At 38.4% G+C, this 24,344-nt stretch overlaps 1 protein-coding gene across 1 annotated transcript in view; it reads right to left on the minus strand.

Moving 5' to 3' along the window:
- MBOAT2 (membrane bound glycerophospholipid O-acyltransferase 2) overlaps positions 1-24,344 on the minus strand; it is a 92,784-nt gene that overhangs the window by 46,576 nt on the left and 21,864 nt on the right. The window lies entirely within an intron of this gene.

The following is a 24,344-nucleotide window of genomic DNA, read 5'->3' on the forward strand; positions in this document are numbered from 1 at the left end:
TTCACAGTGAAGGTGACAGAGCACTGGAACAGGCTGCCCAGGGAGGTTGCGGAGTCTCCTTCTTTGGAGATCTTCAAGACCTGCCTGGATGCAGTCCTGAGTAATGTGCTCTAGGCAATCCTGCTTTGACAGGGGAGTTGGACTAGATGATCTCTAGAAGGTCCCTTCCAACTCCAACAATTCCGTGATTCCGTGAATTAACTTAAAATTTTTATTTTTTTTTTTAAAATCAGAACTGCTCAGTTTCTTCCAGCCAAAATAACCACATGACCTGTCCCAAACAACGTACTGTACAGTGAACTAGCAGACACTTTTGGGTAGGTTTAATCACAATATATGCTAGCAGAAGAGGCTACATTTCTGTATAAACACAGTTTTCGTGTCAATGCTAAGAAGCATAATGAATGTCAGGTTGTACATCAATTATCCTTTGAGATATGAAATCAAAATCATGAATTATTCACCTATACATACACCCATATTAGTGCCATTTGCCTATCACTCCTCATCAAGGCGTTCCATTACCTTCTCAAATTATCTTCTCTCTCGTATTTCCCAAAACTCACTACAGACCTCAACTTTCAATTCACTGAATTTATATAATTGAAGGAAGTCACTTAAAATTCTCTCAAGGAAATAAATAATAATCTCACTTCATCAATTTCATTCTTCCAGTATTCAAGCCCTTCTCATACAATCTGGAAGTTTCCTCATACTACTGGTTTATTGCAGTTTGTACAAATAGGGATATGACCAAACACAAGGAGCCATTCTTTATGCAAGCTAAGACCGTTTTGTTTTTTTTCTTGTCACAAACAGAGTGCCCAAGCAAATGAACTTCTTGCTCCCACTGACTTATCGATGTACAAAATCTTTTGCTGCCAGCAGGATTGTCTGAAGGCTGCAAGTGACATGCAAGGAAGGTATCTGCAATCATTTCACCAGCTCAAAGCTTCTTTTGTGAAAGTTTTAATTACTTAAATTCCTTTATCTACAGGTAACACAAAAGTCACAAGAGACAGTTCTAGAGAGACACTTAGGAATTTTAAACCTGAACTACAAAAAAAAAAAAAAGAGACTGAGAAGAGAGTTTGTCTTGATTTGTATTTTTCATACTAGTACTAGTCTGAATTAGAAAATATGCTCAAATATCTTTTTAATCAGAATTCTAGACATTATGCAGTGAAAACCTCTGGATTTAGACTATTAAAAGCCAAATATTATCACCTAGAAGTAAGTTTGTTAAACTCACAGCAACAGTCAAAAAAGCAATTTACATGAAATAGCTTATACCTATTTGTTCATAGCAGGAAGTACACCTTACATACATGTAAAAGCAGATTACTATTATTACGGTGGCAAGGGTCCCACTGCACATTAAATGGTTCACCATAACACCGCTCAACAGTCAGCACAGACAGGCAGAACGATCCTGGAAGAGAATTGAACTCTAGCAGCCCGGGAGACCCATCACAGACTCATCATACAATTACAAAAACCAAGATCCACAAATGCAAGTGTTCCTATTTATATAGTTGTTCTTTAGCCGTTCAAATTCCCATTGTATAAATCCACAGAACCCTGCTATTTAGAGCTAAATTTCCAGAGCTGTTTCAATCCTTCTGACTGCCCCATCTATAAAACATGAATAGAAACACTTACCTAGTTCACAAGAGCATTCTATGAGTAAGCGCGTTAAGGATTAGGACTCACTGAACTATTTTATGGTCACTATTACAGGAACACCTAAACACTGAACTTGCCTACTCTCCAAAACAAGTTTCATTAGAAAGCATTCAACATATGTATAAACTCTGTTCAAGTTAATTAAAATCACTATTTTTCAGATAGAAGAGAACTTTAAATTTCATTCTAAGCATGTTATACTCCACACTGTAACCCTTCAAGACTAAAAATAGCGTGATTGCCAGTCAGCCAGAAATTTAGCATGCATCCAGAAGCTCCTACACTGCACTTGCCAGGAATGTCAAGACTTTGAAAAATCACATATATTATAACAATCAAGACAAACTAATCTGTAATACAAGCACACAGTGCATGCTCTCTGATTATTCATTACTGTGATGCCTGGCAGTGTCATTGCAGTTAAGCTTCCTTCTGTGTTTTCATTATAAACAAAATTTGAAGAAAAGTTTCAGCTAAATGTGTATGCCCTGTTCCACGTGCCTTAAGAAAAACAGTTTACCATGTTTGGGGTTTATGACACTTATTAGTGATTAAAGAATGTGAGAAGTGGACTGTATCTTTTAAATGAACAGAATTTCATACTGTTTTGGCCACCAAAATCCATAGGTATCTATATAGTCGCAGACTGGAGTAATGAGAACTACCTCGTAAGGGGTCTGAATCAGTTGTATTCTATTCATGAGGAATATAAACACAATGTGTTTTATTTCAGTTTTTTTGCCTTAGTTATTTGATTATCAATTATGCTTTTGGAATGTGACTAAATGTCATTGCTTGATCTTAAGACCACCAGGCATCCCTCCAGCCAGGACTAAATTTATATTACCACTCAATACTCAAAGTCCTAGCTCTGCAACCATTTATAATGCTCTTGCTCTATTAGTAATCGCTCTCCTCCCACCTTTAGTTGTTGGAATAGCTGAGAAAGCATTATGTAAAGACAGTATTAGCCTGAAAACATATTCTGTTCAGGCCTTTTTGTTACTTAGAAAATTTAAGTGGCATTAGTTTGAGAAAAAAAAAAAGTCAAGATGGAATGTTCTTCAAACTTCTGCTAGGTGTTAGGGGCAAATATGGTTTGCTATAACACCGTTTCACATAGTCTTACACCAGCACACACATTCAAACTAGAAAGTGGCAAGAGGGGAAAAAAAAAAAACAAAAACAACAAACATTGGTGGCAGCTTTGTGAGAAGAGCAGAGAATCAAAAACAAGCAAACAGATTTTAAGATTCATATTTTGCTTTGGTGAGTTCAGCCGAATGCCAGAACCTTGTCATGCTTCATCGCTGGAGATGCAAAGATAACAAGGAAAATGGAGAATGAAAAAGGACGGGGAAAAAAGAATCAACAGAAGTTGTCATGGGAGAAAGCATTCTACTTCAAGCAGCATCGACTGTAAATGACACCTACAAGCTTTATTCAAGGTCCACTTTGATCTTTTATAGCTCTACTCCTAGCTGATTAGAAGCTTGAAGAAGAGCATGGGAATGGGGATGGTTATTCAGACCCAACAGAATAAAGTCTTGAGTAACCTCATCTGACCCCATTGCTTTAGCAGGAGGATGGATCAGAGACCTCTTGAGCTCCCTTCCACCTGCAACTTCTCATTCTATGAATTTATTCAGTTTATTTAACAGTTAATTAAACCGTTAATTTTCTAAGATGAAATGTGGTAAAGAAAATGAGCAACTTCTACTAAAGTTTGCCATCAAATAAGAACATAGCTGCATTCCAAGCATAAAATATCAGTGTCAATAGTAGCAATGAACATAAAATACTAATGTCAAAAACAAGTTAATTTTCCTTAAATAATCAAAATGCTTCATAGCACTTGTGAGAGAGGAGAGCTGCACGAGAAGAGTACCACAGGATGCAGGGTGAAGCAGACCTCACTGAAAGAAGTTGCACTGCAGTGATCAACACTGGAGCACAACCGAGATGTTGCCACATGGGATAAATGCAACAACGATAATGCTTTTGCACATAGTTTCATCTGTATAGTGTCTATACTTCACCATATAGTAAGTTATAAAATATTGCTGTATTTATGGAACTGTACTACAAGCACTGGGCTTTAAAAACCCAGTATTTTAATTTATGTAATAGTAGAAACGTGTACCTCCTATACAAACTTGTAAATTCTTAAAGTGTGAATTTAAATAGAAGATTCTATTGCACAGTAAGCATCACAGTTAAATCTCAGATTTCTCCTACTGCCCTAACTACCACACTATTTACTCCCAAATACACATTTTTAAGTTGCAGAAGTCTGTAACTATGAGAGAAAATGTGTCATTCCAACTTTTAGTATAGGTGGCAGAGATTGTAGAAATATCCACGTTTTCATTAAAGATGCCAAATATTTGTAAAGATACTTTGAAAGAAATAACTGGGGAAGTGACAGGGGAGCATCTGAGAAGCAAGGACTCAAAAAAATTGTTTACTTTAACAATCATATGTTCCACCAGTCACTATGATTTGCTGTGGGAAATTACCATTAAAGAAATCTCTGCATGTGCATGCTCCAAACAACTTTGAGAAGGACAGGAGTTATGCAAAGCACCCAGAATTAGCCACAGTTTTAAGATTACATGTCTGGATCCTCCTCCCATCCCCAACAAAAAGCTTTCCAGAAGTGCTAAAAATGTGCTTTTTATTTGGGGCGGGGGGAACACAACACACAACAAAACAAAACCAATGCACGCGCACGTATTACTAAAACAAGAACTAGAAGTTTAAATTTTAAACAGAAAAATCTGAGAGCAAGTAGGGCAGACAGAACAAAAAGCACATCCCTCCCTCTGTTCATTGTGTCCTTGGCAGACGGATCTGTACTTCCAGCCAATTCTACTATTTTCTGAACGGTGGCAGATTCTGCTCAATTACCCCAGTCCCTCAGAGGCTTTCCCTGTCCCCTCTGAGGTCCAGTCGCCCAGTCCTGGCCCCTCACTGAAGCCTCGCAATTTCTAGATGAGCCGTGGGCATCAGCAGCTCCCTCTGCAACTCTCCTTTCACCACACTTCAGCAATTTCTCAGTCCCTTAATCCCTAAGCAAGCTCTTGAAGGAAGAGGCAATTTCCCTCTCCATACAAAAGATCCACCTATCCTTCTCTTAAAAGGGAGAAACGAGTCATGATGCATTTCGTTCACTGCAATTTATTTTGGTACCTCTTAGGCAATTTTTGTTTTACATAAAGGACCAAACCAATCACTCACTTGACTCAGTATCCTTGTCAGAAGCAGATAAATCAGGAGCAGTTACAAGAACCACATGACGCAGCAGTTCAGACTAGAAAATACCTGGTTAGAAGACAAATGTTACTTTCACAGTGAAAGAATGGGAGGTCCATCAGGAGACCTATTAAAAAGGCGAAAAACAGGTGGGCATAACAAGAAATAATGCCAGGAATATATTGGCAATTTAGAATCATAGAATGGTTAGAGTTGGAAGGGACCTTAAAGATCATTGCCTTCCAACCCCCCTGCCATGGGCAGGGACACCTCCCACTAGAGCAGGTTGCTCAAACCCCCATTTCTTACGGTCTTGGCCCCCAGAACATCCCGGGAAATTAAAATATAGATTTTCACTATGGACTGAGATAGAAGCAAACCCTTGCACCTTTTGGAAGCGGAATTTTAAAAGCAATTTGGTTTTACATTCTTCATGAGAGAAAAGTCAACTTAATATCTAAGTTAAATGCAGCTTAGTCATGTTTAATAATTATCCACTGAGAAAAAAAAAATTTGCATGGATAAGATTTCCTCAAAACTGGAAAAAAAGGGCTAAGGTTCTTTAGAACCTTGTCTTTAAAAGCAGAAAGGGGAGCTCAGAAAATCATAGACCTGGGGCTAAGGTTCTTTAGAACCTTGTCTTTAAAAGCAGAAAGGGGAGCTCAGAAAATCATAGACCTGTAAACTTCATACCAGATACTATAAATGGTTTTATTGTTTTGGTTTTTTTTTTTTACCCAGTATATATTATAAACACCCAGAAGGTAAACAGTGCAGAGTCAAAGGCTCATCCAGAACTAGTACTATCAAAATAGCCTATTTCTAATGACTTGATTAGATGACTACAATTAACAGCCATGATCTGCTGTATGAGGCCACCATGCACACCCAAAGCCTAATGACTGCCGTGATCAAACGCAGCCTATTAGCGGAGGCAGCGCGAGGCAGGGCTACGCACACAGCCAGTTGCGCTGTCTTAACCCTCACCTTCGAGTCGCTGGAGACTACCTGCCAGTATCCAGATTGTACAAAAAAAAAAAAAGGTATTAATGAAACACCATCAAATTATAAGGATGTATCAGATACAGTTCTACTAACTCTAACTTATCAAAACAGCAGGAAATATTTATTATTTTGGTAACAGTAAGTGCACTAATTAAATCTGCAGGTAGACGTTAAATTATAAAAAACGCAAACACTTAGTTAATCAGAAAACCAAGTTACCTGGAAAAAAAATATTAAGAAGGGCTTAAAAGCATCAGATGGCGTTGAATTAAATTGTGTAAAGCACAATTTTGGCTGTAAATAATCAACCATACAAATCTGTAATGGAAACCAACTATTAGGTAGCATTAGAGCAGAAAAGGATCTGTGGAAAGTCACAGCATCGCAGAACAGACAGAATAAGCCTTTTACTCTGCTTCGCATTACAAATACCTCAACCTGTTTTGAAAAGCACATCTCCAAATGATATAGAACAACTGAAAGAAGTCCAAATGCAGCTACATAAAAAATGGAAAGAGGCCTTGAAAACACAACCTGAGGAGAGATTTAAATAGACCTGTTCCGGCTCTACCAGACTGAAAGGAGACAATTTAAATAGAAGACTGCTGCAAAAAGCAAGAGAATACACTTCCCTACACAGATGAATGGGCTCAAACTACAGAAGGCTTAGGCTAAATTTAGGCTAATTTCTAGGACAACCTAACCACAAGTACAGTTAAGCACCTATACAGATTGCCTAACAAGACTGGAAACTCTTTGTGGATTTTTTTTAAATTTTTATTATTATTTTTAAAAGATCTCAAACTGCCTTTGATTAAAGGTCCAGATAAACTCCCAAATCCCTTCCGGCCTCCTCTTCCAGAATGCTATTATCATGTTTTGTTTCCCAAATAAACATTTTTAGAAATGAGAAAAGGAATCTGCCTAAAATATGATCCGGTATGTAGACTTGAAAAGACAGCTGTATTTAAAGTATTTATAATTTAGAGTCTGTTAAGAGCTCAGATGCAATAAAGAGGAAAAACAGCTGTGGGAGCCAGTCAAGATGCTGATGATCTGGCAAGATAAACTGAAGAACAGGAATGAGAGAGACACACCCCTGGGAGTTGTCTGTGTCCCCTAACATATTTTAGTACTCCTCAGATTTCTTTTAAATGTTTCCAACCTTGTCAAACCAAGGTTGCCTTTGCTGCAAAGATGCCACACTTTGCATTATTAGTCACATCTCTTTTTTACCGCATATTCCATACTCTAAACGTTGTTTAAGGAGCTCAGCTGTGCTGTGAGAGCTGGCAGTCTACACCTCTTATCTCCTGATCAATGCCAACAAATATTTTCAAGTGAGAATGAGGCTTTAGCCCAAGTAATTTCAGAAACACTTGTTTGGTAAGAGGGAGGTAATCCACCACCGTTTTTTTTTTTTTTTTTATCTTCTACTCTACAGATTGTTCAAATACTTTGTGTATCAAATTTCTTTGCAATGAGCCACAGAACACATCATGAAATGCAAAAATAAGATGGAAGCAATGTAGAAAACTGAACTGAGCTGAAGTTCTTTCTCACACACTTTTTTCCTTCTATATCTACCTCATGTACTTTACATGCTTTTCTCCTGGAAAAGCCAGATGGAACACTTCTTATTAATACCTTTGGGAAAGCAAGGACTGCAAGAAAAAGGACAAAATCTCTGAAGAAATTAAGAAATCCAAATTCTATGCTTAGAATACTGGATTCCTTAATTTCCTTAAAATTAATAAAAAGGGCAGAAAATATTGAGCAAGATGCAAACATAGTAATAGAACTATGGCATTTGAGTCAATACCATCCTAAATGAGGATATAAAGCTTGTGGCCAAAGTGACATTGACCACAGTCCTCCATGAGGCAAGTTATTCCTAAAACTTTCATAAGAAAAAAAAAAAACAACAAATATGCATATTTACCTCAGGAACAGATGTAAAGAAGTTGTGGAATAAAAACTTGAAAGTTACATTCCATCAAAAACTTTGCTTCTCCTCCTTGAGCAGAGATCTTGGAGTCTGCAGCCGAACTGCACCCACACGTTGATTCTCACAAGACATGCCCTGATCAACACAGTAAGAAGGAAGCAGCCAGAGAATCCCGAAGAAAGGTGAAGGCTTCTTCCTTCAAAAATGGCACTTCCAGGAGTGTTCATCTGTTGACAAGTTTTACTGTTTTTTCTTTTTCAGCAACTGGGAGAAGACAGTGTAGGAAGAAATGAAATATTGTTTCTGGTCTACTGCTGCCTATTTCTGTCGGTCTCCACATCTTCAGACTAGATAGGGTATCCAGTCTGCCAAAGGGTATAAAAATCAAAACTACAGTAATTCACTTAAATACAGAGGCTTTCTTTGCTTTTAAGAAAAAACAAAAACAAAAACAAAAACAACAATCCAAAACAAAACAAAAAAATGAAAAAAGAAAACTCAAAACACACTAAGTTTAAAGTACTTGTAATATTCTTTAGAATATTACAGAAAAAGTAATAATATAGAAAAAGTCTTTGGTTTCCAATTAACATTTTCACAGTGACAAATCATCAAGAAGCAATCTCTTTCTAAAAGTCTAAGCTCATCTGAAAGGAAGGTTTTTACTTGTTTCTTTTAAATGGTAAGCTGCACACTAGTAGCTGGTCGGTAGACTTTCTGCACCCTGAATTTTAGTCAGCTTTGTGTCCTACTGGAATACCCAGGAATAGGACAGCCAGATGTCTGTAATCATTTCTAGGTCATCAAGGAAGTCCAGAAATGCTCTCTTGCTATCAAGAAACATTTCCTATGGATTTGGAGCTCTATATATGCCACATCTAGAAATCATATTTCATTGTATTTATCTAGTTCAAGTAGCAGGGAGATCTGAAGTTTCGTGAATGATACAATATCTTTCATTACCGCAGCCAAATAATCTCTAAAATAGCCTATGACATTTAAACGGTAAAGCTGCTGGTCTCCTTTTAGAACTTAAATCACCCCCTCCCCAAGGTTTAGCTGGAAAACATGATGCAAAGATTATTTTTTTAAAAACCCACAAAGTATATTTGTAGAAAAAAGTAACAGCTACCGAAGCCCATATGTAAACTAAGTAAGACAGAGGACCTTCTCCCAACACTCTCACCTTTCATGTTGTACCTCCCTCTTCTTAGCTTCTGCTGTGCTGAACTATGTCAGACTAAAATGACAAACACACACCCAAGGATTTGTGGGGGTTTATTTTCTTGTTGTTGTTTGTTTTGGGGTTGGTGGTGGTTTTTTTTTTGTTGGGATTTTTTTGGTTTGGTTTTTGAAGGGTTGTGAGATTTTTTTGTTTGTCTGGGTTGTAAAAAAAAAAAAGAAAACAAAAACCATAAACAACTAAGACATCCTAGCAAGGAAGATTATCTCAAAATGATCTGTTAAAAGAACTCTAAAGGGAATGAGATTCTGGTACATACTCTGATAGCATCATGTATTTGGGAGAATAGTTAATCCCTTCGAAAAGAAGAACTGGAGCACTAAAATAATCTGGAAGCAGTTGGTTCTCTAACTAATACTGTCCTACACTTATCACCACAAAAGCCTGGAAAAGACACACAATAACTTCTTTCCTGCCTGAAGCCAAAAAGGCCTTTCCTCTGCCCAAACTTAGGTCAGAGATTGACCTGCAGAAAATGTTTCTAACAGATGTGGATACAAGAAAACACAAGAGCACTAAGTACATACCAGTCAGATAAATATCATCAGTTCGAATTCAAGAAAAATGAACGCACCACACATGAACTGAAGAGCACGGAAAGGCACGGGAGTTCAACAGACAAAAGGTGGAGGCACCACACAGTGTTCTACAGAAGGAGGGGAGAGGCAGGCAGCAGGTGGAAGGAAAACAGCATGGAGCTGCGGAGGTTTACATGAATGGAATGATTAGTATTTCCATTCTGAGAACCCGCCAAAATGAGGACCTGATCCTTGGAATTCTGCAACTGTCTTAAGGTATCGCTCTAGAACTAAAAAGTTAAAACGTAAAAATTGAACATGTAATAAAATAAACCAGTATGGCCACAGATACAGTAAACAGGCAAATAAATGCTGTGGCTAGAAAGATTTGTACAAAAGCAAGTTGGGATTGTTTCAAAACTTTAAGACTTTGGTATCTTAATAGGTTTTCTTAAGTGAAAACAATCGAGCATTTGTTTTCACAAAAGAAAAGTTCCTTCTGCTTAGATAACAGCCCACTTCAGACACGAGCCAGTAGTGTGCCCTTACCACAAACGGTATCCCGGGCTGCATGAGGCACAGCACTGCCAGCAGGTCAAGGGAGGTGGCCCGTCCCCTCTGCTCAGCACTGGTGAGGCCACACCTGGGGGTGCTGAGTCCAGTGCTGGGTTTTCCAGTACAAAGGAGACATGGACATCCCGGAGAAAGTTCAACAAATGGCCATTAAGATAAGGGACTGGAGCATCCATTTTATGAGAATAGGCTGAGAGAGCTGGGACTGCTCAGCCTGGAGAAGAGAAGGCTCAGGGGACCCCACCAACATACAAAAATACCTGAAGGGAGGGTGAAAACACGACAGAGCCAAGCTCTTTCAGTGGTGCCCAGTGACAGGACCAGAGGCAATGGGCACAAACTGAAATACAGGAGGTGCTGTCTGAACCGCAGGAAACACCTTTTTACTGTGAAGGTGACCAAACACAGGTTCCCTAGGGACATTGTGGAGTGTCCCTCCTCAGAGATATTCAAAAGCTATCCACACATGGTCCTGGACAAGTGGCTGTAGGTGGCCATGCTTGAGCAGAGCAGTGACCTCCTGAATTTCCTTCCAAACTCAACCGTTCTCTGATTCTGCAAAGACTTTTCAGCCTATTACAACTAATAAAACAGATTGTTTCAGGTAAGCATCAGAAAATTAGGACTTGCTCTTGTATGAGTCAGTCGTGGAACCCCAAGCACAAAATTTTGCTGTTAGCAAATAAGATGCTGGCAGAACAGACAAAGCAACCAGTTGCTTCAGGGGAAGGTTCACTGTTGAGCCTTTAGCGAGAACTGTCTGGCTTTTGTTGAGGCTACCATTCATTTACTCCCTCTGCCTCCTCAGATCTCTTGGCATCTAAAACATCCAGCAAACAGCATCCATCTGGCAGGAGTCCCATTCTGGAATCTTTCAGGCTCCCTTTAAGAGATGGGGTACTCTGAACTTCTCCGGGAAAACTAATCAATGTTTGCATTTGTAAAAGACTCCCTTTGACAAAGAATCCATAACTGACCACACTAATAGTTCAAGGATTGTCCGCTGAAGTTACGCAATGACTCAAAGATAAGAGACCAACAGGTCAGAACAACAATAAATACACAAAGTCCATAATTCAAGTACTAATTATTCTGTTCAGATTGTTTGGTCCCCTCCTTCCCATCCCATTTTCACTCAACAGCTGAGTGAACCACAGGTTGCAGTAGTTAATCACTCCCTACTGCAACTCCTGAGCACACCTGCACACAGGGACAGGAACACTGCAAGAATCTCACTGCCAAATGACATAAGGAAAGTGACCTATACAGGTTGGTCAGGTATCTGCTCAGTGACTTGATCAGATGCCATTTCAAACATATGTCATCACTGTAAGTGTCCTGCAACATGGAAACTGAGGCAACGTACCCAAAACAAACCAGACAGAACAATTAAGACACAGGAACTTTCTCCTTCACCATCTGCAAATGCACAGGAACATTGTGGCAGACTATCTGCTCATTGCTCACATATTTTCACTTACTATGAAAAAATAAGGAAAGAAAATAAGATACGTGATTATGCAACACTAGAGAAATACACTATGGATAATCAGATAATGGTTTCATTTCACAATGAACACAAGTACGCAGCAGGTCATTACCGTTCTGATAAACAAATACTTTAAACAACTGACTCCCACTGCTGATCCGAAGAGTAAGTTTCCAAAAATCATCTTGGATAATAGCTGTTCCTACATCTGGTTTACGCTTACAGCGGCAGATTCAAAAGATTATGAATTATTTGACTTCTTCATTGATTCTGCTCATAAACACAAGAAGGCGATGCTTGTGAGGAACGGATGTATTAGCCAACACTGGTATTACTTCTACCATTGCCCATTTCACCAATTTTAGAAAGCATCGCTTCCGTCATAATCCAGTGCATTAACTGCTAAAATATGGGGTTTACTAATTCCAGCAAAATGATCTCTTCTACCATAAGAACTGGACAGGGACTATATCTAGAATTCTCGTCTAGAACAGACTAGAATTTCAGTTGAAAGGGACCTACAATGATCATCTAGCCCAACTGCCTGACCAATTCAGGGCTGACCAAAAAGTTAAATCATGTTGTTAAGAGTATTGTCCAAATGCCTCTCAAATACTGATAGGCTTGGGGCATTGACCACCTCTCTAGAAAGCCTGTTCCAGTGTTCGACCACCCTCTCAGTAAAGAAATGCTTCCTAATGTCCAGTCTAAACCTCCCCAGCACAGTTTTTAACCATTCCCATATGTCCTACCACTGGATACCAGGGAAAAGAGATCAGCACCTCGGCCTTCCCAGGAAGCCAGAGTAAGCAATGAGGTTGCCCGTCAGCCTCCTTTTGTCCGAACCAGACAAACCCAGAGTCCTTAGACACTCCTCCTAGGACATTCCTTCCAGGCCTTCAGAAGTTCTGATTTCTGTGTATGTTTTAGATGACTGATGTTGTACTTTCTATCTCAATCCTCATTCATTAGAGGATAGGGTTGAAAAGCAGAAATCATTTCATAGTCTTGAGGTACTTGCAATTCTACACTGCAAAGGGAATATCTTTGCGGGATCTTTGAAAAATGCAGAGTGGCTATAGGAATAGCAAAGCATAGCTGGCACAACAAATTAAACCCAATCTGCTTCTAGGTGCTTTAGGCTCCTTTATTTAGACCCTTCTACTGTTTATACAGATTGTGTCACATACACTAATTGCTCAAACATGAAGTGTGGAAAAATGCCAGAGAAACCAAGCAGCTTCCAAACCAACATCAGAACAAAGCTTTATTTAACTCACTTTTCAGAAGCCACCTATGAACCAAGTTTTGCTTCCACAGCCTTTTGAAAGGTTTAGAAGCTTAGCTACTTCAGTTTGGAGATACCCTGCCTGGATACAGATGTTGTTGCTTCAGATATTTATATAAAACACAGCAAAATCTGCTATTTTGCTCTCCAGAAGCTAGGAAGGACGAAGAAGCCACCAGAGCTCTGACAACAGTCCTCCCATTCTTCTGGAAAGCCCCCTCAGGCCCAGTAACATAACATACCACATGACATTCATGTAGACCCATTCTAATTTTGTTACCATATAAAGTGGTAAGAAGTTACCGTGGGGACAATTCTTAAGAAACTGCAACTACATTGCTTACATGAGTATCTGAGGCAAACCTTCCAGTGAAACTACTGCAGTCAAGACAACTGAGAAACAACACTGTCAAGATCACAGTTTTAGATGAATGTCCTCTGCCTGCAGAAGAATGTGCCCACGGCATTTACTGATCAGCCTTCCAGAGCACCAGGGTCACACAGAGAAAGCAGGACAGAGGAGCCTGAACTTGGAGACAAAAAGTGAATACTGCTCAATGAGATCTACCTCCATCTTGTAGAAAAAAAAGATGGCTCTATAGGTTTTTCTTTTGATTCATTGAAATACATTTACTAAGTTTTAGCTGGCATCTGTATACCTTATATAGGGAAATTACAGAATCTTACTAATTCTCACTATACACATACCACCTCATTCATACCTCACAAGCTATCCTTAAAGCCCTCAATAGATTGTGGGCTGCTTTGAAGATGAAAAGCTTTCTACAGAAGCAATAATACAAATCACAAAAAATTAGCACTTGATATCAAAGCCAGAAGACAGTGAGTTTCCAGGATAAGGGATTTAAAACATCACAGGCACTCCTAGAAAGGGCGGAATACCAAGAAAAAGAAAGCCAGTTACACGACTTTTGTTTAAACATAATTTGTTTAAAATTATGCGTTGCTTGTAGGCATTGTGCATTTCCATGTGATATGATCTATTAATAAAACAGATTATTCACTCTAAGTAACCATAGACTAAAATACCCAGAGCCTTCTTTTGCAAGCCTACTGACTTCACAGTTCCTGTTGTGCCTGTGATTAGTAATGACTGTGCAAACCACTTAGCACTTGGCTATACTAAGCATTTTTCGTTTCATCCCCAGTTTTGAAGATTAACACCACACTACATTGTACAAGCCACTTGCCTCTTTTTACCAGACATAGACACAGCAAACAAGTTACAGTACCATATAGCCAAAATTTCCCAGAAAAAAGAACACCAAAAGCTCCACTATCACTTAAGTCATATTTAAGATGGGAATCATAGAGTCACTTACAGCATCTTTTTTTATTTACCCACTTCTCTTTCAACATAATCAAGTGCAACTTTTAAATAGCAAAGTTTGAAATTTACTGTCATAAAACAGTAAGCTTCATTTACAAGGAAATAGGACTTCTTATACATAGCCCTCTTAAAACTTCCAGGCAATTCATCCACACTGAAGAAAGTATAAGTAAATCCCTTACATATCTTCCCATGGCATGGAAGAAAAGAATGGATTTCCTGTTTGAATACTGGAAACACGTTTGTTTTCAAATGCAATTGAGAAGTGAATTGAAAGTAAAACCAAACTTGAAGTATCAAATACTCCGTTATTTATTACTCACCTGGCTTCCACCTGTTTCTACGTAAAGACACAAGAGTTACATACTTTCTCTTGGCATAGTCTTTGTGTGTTTCACCCCTACGGCCCTTTTTATTATTGATACTATCTCTTATAAAAAAGAAGGGCAGGAAGACAGACTACTACTATTTGTTGCTACCAAAATAATTGTCTCTATTTCACTTTAACTTAAATATATTAGACTCATTTCAATTTAACATTGAAATTTGACAATACCGTGCAGTTATTGGGTGGGGAGATATTAAAGAATAATAAAAGCTTTTGTAGCAAGTCCAGATCAGAAAAATAAGCTGCATGAAGTCACCTCAAATAAATTTCAAGCTATAATAGACACTGAACCAAGACACCGAAAGGAAATGGCTAGCGTGCTTATGACAACTGGAGCTATCCAGGATCATGTTCACATTAAGGAAGACTTGGATTTCACAGAGCAACCTGCTCCGGTTGATCCTGCTTTGAACAAGGAGGGGGGTTGAACTCGGAAACGCTTCCCTCAGTTATTCTGTAATCTCATCTTTGACTTCTAGAAAAGGCATTTGACCTGCAAACCCAATCAGCTTAAAAAGCTATACAAAACTTATTAACATGTTTAACTGAGACACCGGATTTCAAACTGAAGCAGCTTGCATTTTTTAATTATCAATGCTTTTTACTTACATCCACCTTCCCTTAAAGGAAACAAAATACAAACAGATTTGTTTCTGTAACAAAAAGGGTTGTCATCTTCTACTTCAAATATCTTTTAGCTCCAACCCAGACACTTTATACACCCCCTTTCATAATTTATAGCCAACATAGAATCATAGAATGGTTAGAGTTGGAAGGGACCTTAAAGATCATCAAGTTCCAGCCCCCCTGCCGTGGGCAGGGACATCTCCCACTAGAGCAGGTTGCCCAAAGGCCCATCCAGCCTGGCCTTAAACGCTTCCAGGGATGGGGCATCCACAACTTCCCTGGGCAACCTGTTCCAGTGCTTTACCACCCTCACAGTAAAGAATTTCCTCCTAATATCTAATCTAAATCTCCCCTCTTCCAGTTTAAAACCATTATCCCTTGTCCTGTCACTACACTTCCTGACAAAGAGTCCCTGCTATGAGGTCTCCCCGGAGCCTTCTCTTCTCCAGGCTGAACAACCCCAGCTCTCTCAGCCTGTCTTCATAGGGGAGGTGCTCCATCCCTCTGATCATCTTCGTGGCCCTCCGCTGGACCAGTTCCAACAGGTCCATGTCCTTCCTGTGTTGAGGACTCCAAAGCTGGACACAGTATTCCAGGTGGGGTCTCACAAGCACAGAGTTCCATTAAGAACAATGTTTAATTAAGAACAGTTCCATTAACAACAATGAAATGATCGTTTGCCGAGCTTGTCATAATTACTCAAATGAGATTTGTCTCAAATACAAGATATTTCACCAAAGAATAAAAAAAACGGTGCAGAAGCATGCACTCAGAGAAGAAAGTTGACCATATTATACAGAATCTTTGCGTCTAATCTCTCTATCACAAACACCACTGGTTCAGTTCAGTCAAAGCCACGCAACCAGGATTTTTCATCAACTCTTATTAGCAGCAGTCTTTTCCAGGAGCTGAAGAAGAACACGGCTTTCACTGAACTCTTCTAGGTACAATTTATTCTGCCACTTCATTTTGTAGGGAGCCTGATTTATTTGACATCAATAGTTTGTTGAGGTAATAAACCATGCAGCGATGATACCAGGACTCAGAGCTCATTTGCTAGCAGTCAAGTTGCTTGGCAGCATGACAGGCAGAGTAATGTGCCTTGAAGAAATATCTATATAGATGCTACAGTTTCAGAGATTACCAAACAAATACAGAGCCCAGAAAACATGACTTTACTCTCACTATCAATTTTCTTTTGCTAGATTGATTGTGCTCAGCTTCATTTTGAGCACAGAGATTAAAAAATATTGAGATCTGTGGAAGCCAAAAAGCAATAGCTACTCAGTCCCAACAGATACCTAACACACCCAACCATTTTGCACTGCTGCTTCTTTCCCAGACAAGGTTGTCCTCTATATACTTATAGAAACCAAGTACACAGCGTGAAAAGACTACCTATCAATTTAAAGTTTAAGGAAGTAAGAGAACTCTCAGGAAAACATCAATATTCAATAACGTATAGCTACTTCATGAAACAGAAGTCCAGAAATTTTTTCACCTGAGTTCTCAAGTGTGATGATAGAGGTTTTACATGCCAACAACACTGTCAAAATGCCTGTTCTTCTGAGAAGTCCGTTCTTTGACTAACACCAGCAATCAAGTCAATAATAAAATAACATTAAAAAAAAAAAAGGAAGGAGGAAATTTGAAACCAGACTAATTTAGACTCTTCTCCCTGGAAATACAAAATATACACTCTAGTTGTATTAAGACAGCACGTCTCACCTGTACTAAAGCAACTGAAGTGGCTACACTTAAAAAAAAATCCTTATTTTGCATTACTATCAGCCTTCTCTACTTAAGTTCCAGCCTTCACAAAGCTGCAGACACTACATGATTCCTGTCCTTCCTTCTTTATCCCTTTCTTCTTTCTCCACAAGGAGGAGGGAGAGGAAAAAAGGATTAAATAAATGTATTTAACCTTTATTTTAAAATAAGGCAAAAATGAGAGGTACTAAAGATAAGAAAACTCCAGTTTTATTTTCACTCCATTTCTGTAATTACAAAAATTATGATCAGTAAAGGTCTTTAAATTCAAACATTCCAATTTTATGAAGGATAATATATCAAGTTATTTCTCAGCTTATACCTTTATTGTTTTAAGGAATGTATTGAGTTCTATCCAAACACAGCCAAGAGAGTTGCAGGAAGTTATCAAAGTGGATGAACTTACAATAGCTATCTAAAACAAATACTTTCAAAAGAAATTCATAAGGATTACTAGGAAATTCTTTCACAGCTGTTTACTTCAACAAGTGCTCACTTTTCAAGTCACTGAAGACAGCCATTCATATATGTGGCTATTTTTGTAATGGTGAAGTTTTCAGCACACAGAGAACCACTGCCTGGTGCTAGTCAGTGTTTCCATGCACAATCTTCAGTTTACAAAAGTCTGATCTCTAGGTAAGCATCAGAGAAATCAAATATGTAACAAATTATGAAGATAAATAAGTCAATAAAGCACACTGAAGAAAAAAAACCAGAAAGCCTCTAGCACTATTAATCTCAATTTTCAAGCTCCACAGAAGTAAACAGGGATATAGCGGGGTTTGTTGTTGTTTTGTTTTTTAAATTTGGTAGGTCAGTTTTAAACTATATGTGGTTTTGATGAGCAATATGATATAGAAGTGATGCAAAGAGCATGTGGGAGGCAGCTATTAAACTTCAAAGAACTATAGCTTATGCCCCATGCAAGTCCTATCCCCACACATTGCCAAGGTACCAGCAGCAAGATACAAGAATCTGAGTTACACAGAGCTCTCATCTGCACAGTTAACTCAAGACATTCAAGTAGATCATCTGATTTAACCACATAAAGAAGAAACATGGCAGTTAAGGACAAAATTAACCACCATGAGAAATTGTAATGAAAACATGAAGCCTATTTCAGATCACAAGCTTCAGTTATCTGTGATAGTTCTATATTTTAACTCTGGTTTCCCCTTTTTAATATACGTAAATAAGACAAACTACACTCTTGAAGAAAAAAAATTAATGTTCACCTCTGCAAACAAACAAGGAAAGCCTTTGTCATTACTCAAGCAAAACATCAAAAATTTTATTTAACTAGGAAGACCACCTAGCAGCTAGGCCATATGCTTTGCTATTCAAAAAAACAAACCAACTAACCAATTCAACAAGAGAGGTGAAGCACCCTTCTGCATAGAGCCATGCTAGTATTTCTGACAGCAGAAAATGCCATTAACTTTTTGTAATGCTCTGTCTGCTAAAACAGAAGTCCTCTGCACTTTTATCTCCAATATAAATACTTTACTGTCTTGCAGTTCCTTGATAACCCAATAAGGTTCCTAACAATATACTTGGTTTCAGTCCCCAAAATCACTGCTGTGGCTCTTCACATGAGATTCAGTATTTCCAAATCATTCCTCAATCCTGGCTACTAGAATGGGACAAAATTCTGCAGTGTCATCACTACTTTTAGAAATAAAAAGAACATGATGATCTTTTTTATATATTGAAGATTTGCATTAGCTATTTTAGCTACAACACTGCTCATGCTGAGGCAGATACATGTAATGACCATCTACCCTTTCTTAAAGGGAGATCAACAAGCGCAATCCCTTTTCTTTGGGAAAAGACATACCACTTCAAAATACAAAACTGATTCTGTTTAGTTGATAACTATTGAAATATGCTCCTAAATACAGCCATCCATTAGCCTTGGTGTATATTTCTAAAAGGGAAGGATGAGATTTCTATGCATACTGTAGAAATTATACTCCTTAATATGTATTTGATTCTCATCTATACAAAAATTGCTTTTTAATAAAATACAAAGTTTATAATTATACAATTTTAACAAGGGGGTGGTGGTTTGCATTTAACATACATCTGATACAACAACAAAAACTGCTTGCAGTGACAGAACAGTACTTGCTTTTTCAGTCTTTCTGTTATTTAAGGCTATAGAACCAGTAGATCTCATCTTCCTCCATCTTGAATTTATCCTTGGCTGAATGATAAAAGCACACTTAATATTTTTCAGCTCATAATTAGTTTCTTAACTTCAAAGAAGTTTTTTATTTACACTAACTGCAGAAGCAGAAACTCAGAAAAAATGTGTTTGCATATGCAGAACAGTTCACAGTTACTAATACTTCAAATTCTGAATCCAGGTATTGTCAGTGCTATGCCCACTGTCCTTTGGCAGCTACCTATGAACCAGACATTTATTCAAGTTACATAAACAAATTACAGATTTGTAACTGAGCAGTTATATCAGATAGTTTACAGTTGCCTGGATGCCCTTGCGCCTTCAAAGGACTGTAATTATACTGACAGGCTTCCAATCCTAGATTTGCTAAAAATTGTTATTAGAAATTGATAGCATTTCTTAGTCAAACTCTTGACAATTGTTAGATATTCTAATTTCAGTCTGTTGACCGGAGGATGACTAATTTTAGATGTTGCTTCAGATCCTCTTTTGCAGATTAGAAAAAAATGGTTTTTCGTCCCCATCTTGTATGCTCTTACCTTGATCGGGGGCCTCTGGAAAAGACAGAAGTTGAAAAAGCAGCCTAACCCCCATTTTGAAAAATCATTTCAGCTTATGAATGCTCTCACTTCTGAGGATACAAAGATGCTTATGAAAACCTGGCCCGTAACTCACGGGATAAGTGAGAGTAGTTTGCTTGATACACTTTTTATTTCACTGAAACCATAACTTTTAAACAATTTTCACAGCAATCTAAGTTGTAGGCTAACTAGCAGTCAAACTTGTCTATCAACAAGTCATGACATTCAGCGTTATTAAACACCTGACGGACAAATTAAGTGCCTCAATTACATGCTGTCAATTAGTTCACTCAGATGAACAAGATTTATCTGTCTCTTAATCTGAGATTTCTAAGATCAAACCATCAAGTCTCCTCTACCCCTCCTTTGCCAGATTTCCCACTGCTTGTCAAAACCACGGCAAGGAGTGAGGAAAAGGGGAGCAAAGCATTGCTCTGTCCAGGCTCTAGCTGGGACGGGGAAGGGAACTTAACAAGGATTAACATTCCCAAATCTCAAGGAAAAGGACGACCAGGAAGCATCTCCACAGGGCCCAGACCAGTTACAAACACACAAAGTTTATTTACTCAAATTCAAATATCTCTTTACACATTCAAACAGCTCCCGTGCATGACCGTAGGTACAATACAAAGAATTGTATGTGTATCAAAATAGAATAGAACCACAGAACATCTGAGGCTGGGAAGTGCCTCCAGAGATCACCTGGTCCAACCCTCCCCCTGGTTCAAGCAGGGCCATCCAGAGGCAGCTGCCCAGGACCATGTCCAGGCAGCCTTTGAATATCTCTAAGGAGGGAGACTCCACAACATCTCGCACAGTAAAAAAGTGTTTCCTGCTGTTCAGAAAGCACCTCTGTGTTTCAGTTTGTGCCCAGTGCCTCTGGTCCTGTCACCGGGCACCACTGAGAGTCTGGCTCCCTCCCTGCAGGTCTTTATATGCATTGATAAGATCCCCCAGAGCCTTCTCCAAGCTGGACAGTCCCAGCTCTCTCAGCCTCTCCTCATAGAAGACATGCTCCAGTCCCTTCATCATCTTTGTGGCCCTTGTGGCACACAGACATCAGCTCATTATGTATTTACTGCTATTAGTTATCTCAGATCTCTGGGTCCTTCATTAATTTACTTTTCATAACTTAAATATGCCAGAAAACAGTGAAGTGACTTTTTTTTTTTTCTTGTCTAAAGCCAGAAATAACCTCAAGTCTCAGTAGTTCAGCTCCAGACTTCTGGAAGAAGAAAAGTATCATCCTGCAACTTTAAGTGTAAAACAGAAGATACCAGATAGCATGGACATAGATAGCATGTCTATCACTTGATTTTACATTTGTACATTTAAGAAATTTAAGTGAACAGTTTAGAAAATAAATCTGTTATACTGACACAGCTAGGACTTCTAAATTTTGTCAGAAGTCACCGAGGAAACTACTGACTTCAGTGAAGCAGGTGTAATCCCTATAATTAACTTTCCTTTCCCCACAGGCTGAGGGACATTATTTACCAACCATAAAATCAACCATCAAGTCAAAAGAGAAAGAGTTACCTAGAAACCTTAAAAACCTTGTCATCAAATCACCCATGCAAGCACTGCTAACATCGCTCTTAGCTACCAGTAGCCATATGCTTTAAGGAAAAACCTTGTGGTGTTTGGGCTTTTGAGATAAGTAGCAATTTCACAACCATATAAGAAACAGGAACTTCCAAGGGGAAAAAAATAAATAATAAATTAGCACCACATCAGTTACCAAATGCAAATTCACTGGAATCGAGAACTTGTTTAAACACATTTTTCAGTTTCATAATTAATTGAGCCATGAAAGCATTGAATAAATATTAAGATATCTTAGTCACAAATTAAAAGATAAGAGCTTTTGAATCATTCAGGAGAGCTAGTGTTACCACGCCATCTTTCATTTAAAGTACTATCATTTAAGAAAGACTTAAGTATAAAAAAAATAATTCATCAGTTTTAGTTAAACCCAAGGCTCAGGTAACTCATTTTCTGCTAAGTAACTTTATTCTAAAAGTTGCTAAAATAAAAAGATAACATTTCTTTCCTTTTTAATATGGTCAGTTCTTCCTGCTCCCGCCCAAGTTTTACCCCTCAAGGTTTTTTATCTTTTTACCTTTTTCTTTCCCCCCTCTCCCTTAACATATCATGTATTGCCAAGACCAACCCAGAAACAACAGCTGCACAAGCTTCAGTTCCCTCAGGAAAAACACAAAGGTAGGAACCTTGTAGAGCAAAGACTTTTACTATCCAGTGGAAATACATTAAGAAACCGACGGAGGTTTAGATGAGTACCAGCATCAGGCTTGAAAGTCTGATGGAAAGTCTGCTTTGGAAAAGGTAGAAGTTTATCAAAAACCTTTGCTTGCTTCAGATGGTAAGGAAAGCCGGTATACCCAGTGCACAACAGCTGAACTGATAAGCAGCCTAAGAACTTCAGTTGCCTTTTATTTGTTTAAACAATTTTAAGAGAGGCTGAAGAGACTGAGGAACTGTATTAGGGGGTGGGGGAAGCAGGAAGGAGAAGGATAATTGTTTTCCTAATCCATACTTTTATGAAGTCTGCAGTACACCAAGCAGGGCAGAGAAAAGAAGAGGGAAACTTAATTCAGTGAATTAATTTAGATAATAGACAGAAATATTTTGTACAATACACAAGTGCTTTTCCAATACAAAAATCACTTGATTCCATATTTACATAATGTATAAGTATTTGATGTTCTATAGCCTCCAAGTTTAAGAAGCTTATGAAGAATGCAGGTAACCTCTACCTAGGACTGCCAGCCAATGGGTCCTTCTATGACATACAAAGCACATCCCAAAACCTGGGATATACAGGTATATATAAGTACTCTGATTAGCTACACACACAGCGCCTAGTAAAACGTTGATGGGGCCCTTCTCCAGTCCTGAGGCCAGTTAGTACCAGCTGCATCCTACTACACTGCACTTACCGCTAAATCTCCCCTGGGCCCCATGAGACATGTTGGTAGCCTAAAGACAAACATTTAGGTGGGGAGAGGAGTCATTCACATTTGTTTCTGTTCAGACTGCCGAACATAAAGCTGTAAGTGGCATTTTCATAGCAGAAAACTAAGAGTACGTGTGCATTCCTTCAGTAAAAGGTACAGACATACAGGGACGCCAAGAGGCATCACCACTTCTGGGATACTGTGGCAATGGAGGGAGCAAACCTTGTACAGTCTTGCCTGTATCACCCACTAGGAATGGCTCCTCAAGCTTCCCACACAGCACCCAAGCATTGTCTACAACTTGAAGTACCAAATTACTCCATTTGCTACTTTTTTCCTCCGTTGAAAGAAGAGCTTTCTATTTCTGTCCAATGGTACATTCATTCATATTGTGACAGAGCAATATAAGCCCAGTAGTCAAATCTAGGTTTTACCCTCCCACCTGCACGGTAACTAAGAGAAACAGAGAACATACATAGACAGTTGTGTACAGCACAGCGAACATTTTGGCAGATCAGTTGTTAAACCTGCTGGTATGAACTGGGAGGATCAGGAACTGGCAAGTTCCCTTGCTCCAATGCAGGAATGTTAAATACATGCATGTCAACATACCTCTCACTATTAGGAAGTAAACCGCTGCTAAATTTCCTTTTACAAGAAATCTGCATATTTTTTTAAGACCAAAGTATTCCTGCCTGGTACCTCCCTTTGCAGCATTTAACATTAATAATTCCTTTTAAAATACTAAGCCACGTAAGTTATAACTTACATTGTTACATGTCTAAAGAGAAATTGATATGGACAAGTTACTTAAAAGAACTTCTAATCAAATAAGCCATCAGAATATAAACCAGCCATCCAACCAAATGAAGTTCTTTCACATCTGCAGTAGTTTGAATAAATCAGGTTTTGTAAGAAATCCTGTAAATAAGAGCCTAAAATGGCATATTTCAAAAGACAATAAAATTATATTCAGTAACAGAGCATAAAGAAGCAGAGTGTTCTAATAGGCAGGATCGTGAAGTAAGGCCACCCTGGCTTTGCACTTTCGATGTAAAGCAATCTTCCATTTTGGTTCTTTTACCAGCATCCTTTCTGACAGCCCCACATACTTCAGGAACCTATTCAAGCAAGGATTTGCTATTTTACTGAACATTTATGCAGGAATTAACACAGTGGGAACCTAATTTGGTTCTGATGTGGAATAGTAAAACATATGCATATAGTAATAAAATAAATGTCTTTCCCGCTTTTAAGCATGATTGAAAAAGAGAAACAAGTGCCATTCTGTATGGATTCAGATACTGCTAATCTAATCATGCATTCAAGCAAACCTAAAATAATGTCCTATATATGTAATTTTACAACAGTATTTTTAACCTAAGACAGCATTCACACTGCACTATTCTTACAAAACAAACAACAAAAAAGAGGAAATGACAAACAGTACCTAAAA

Source organism: Numenius arquata, chromosome 9, assembly GCF_964106895.1.
Source record: "Numenius arquata chromosome 9, bNumArq3.hap1.1, whole genome shotgun sequence".
Classification (NCBI taxonomy): Eukaryota; Metazoa; Chordata; class Aves; order Charadriiformes; family Scolopacidae; genus Numenius; species Numenius arquata.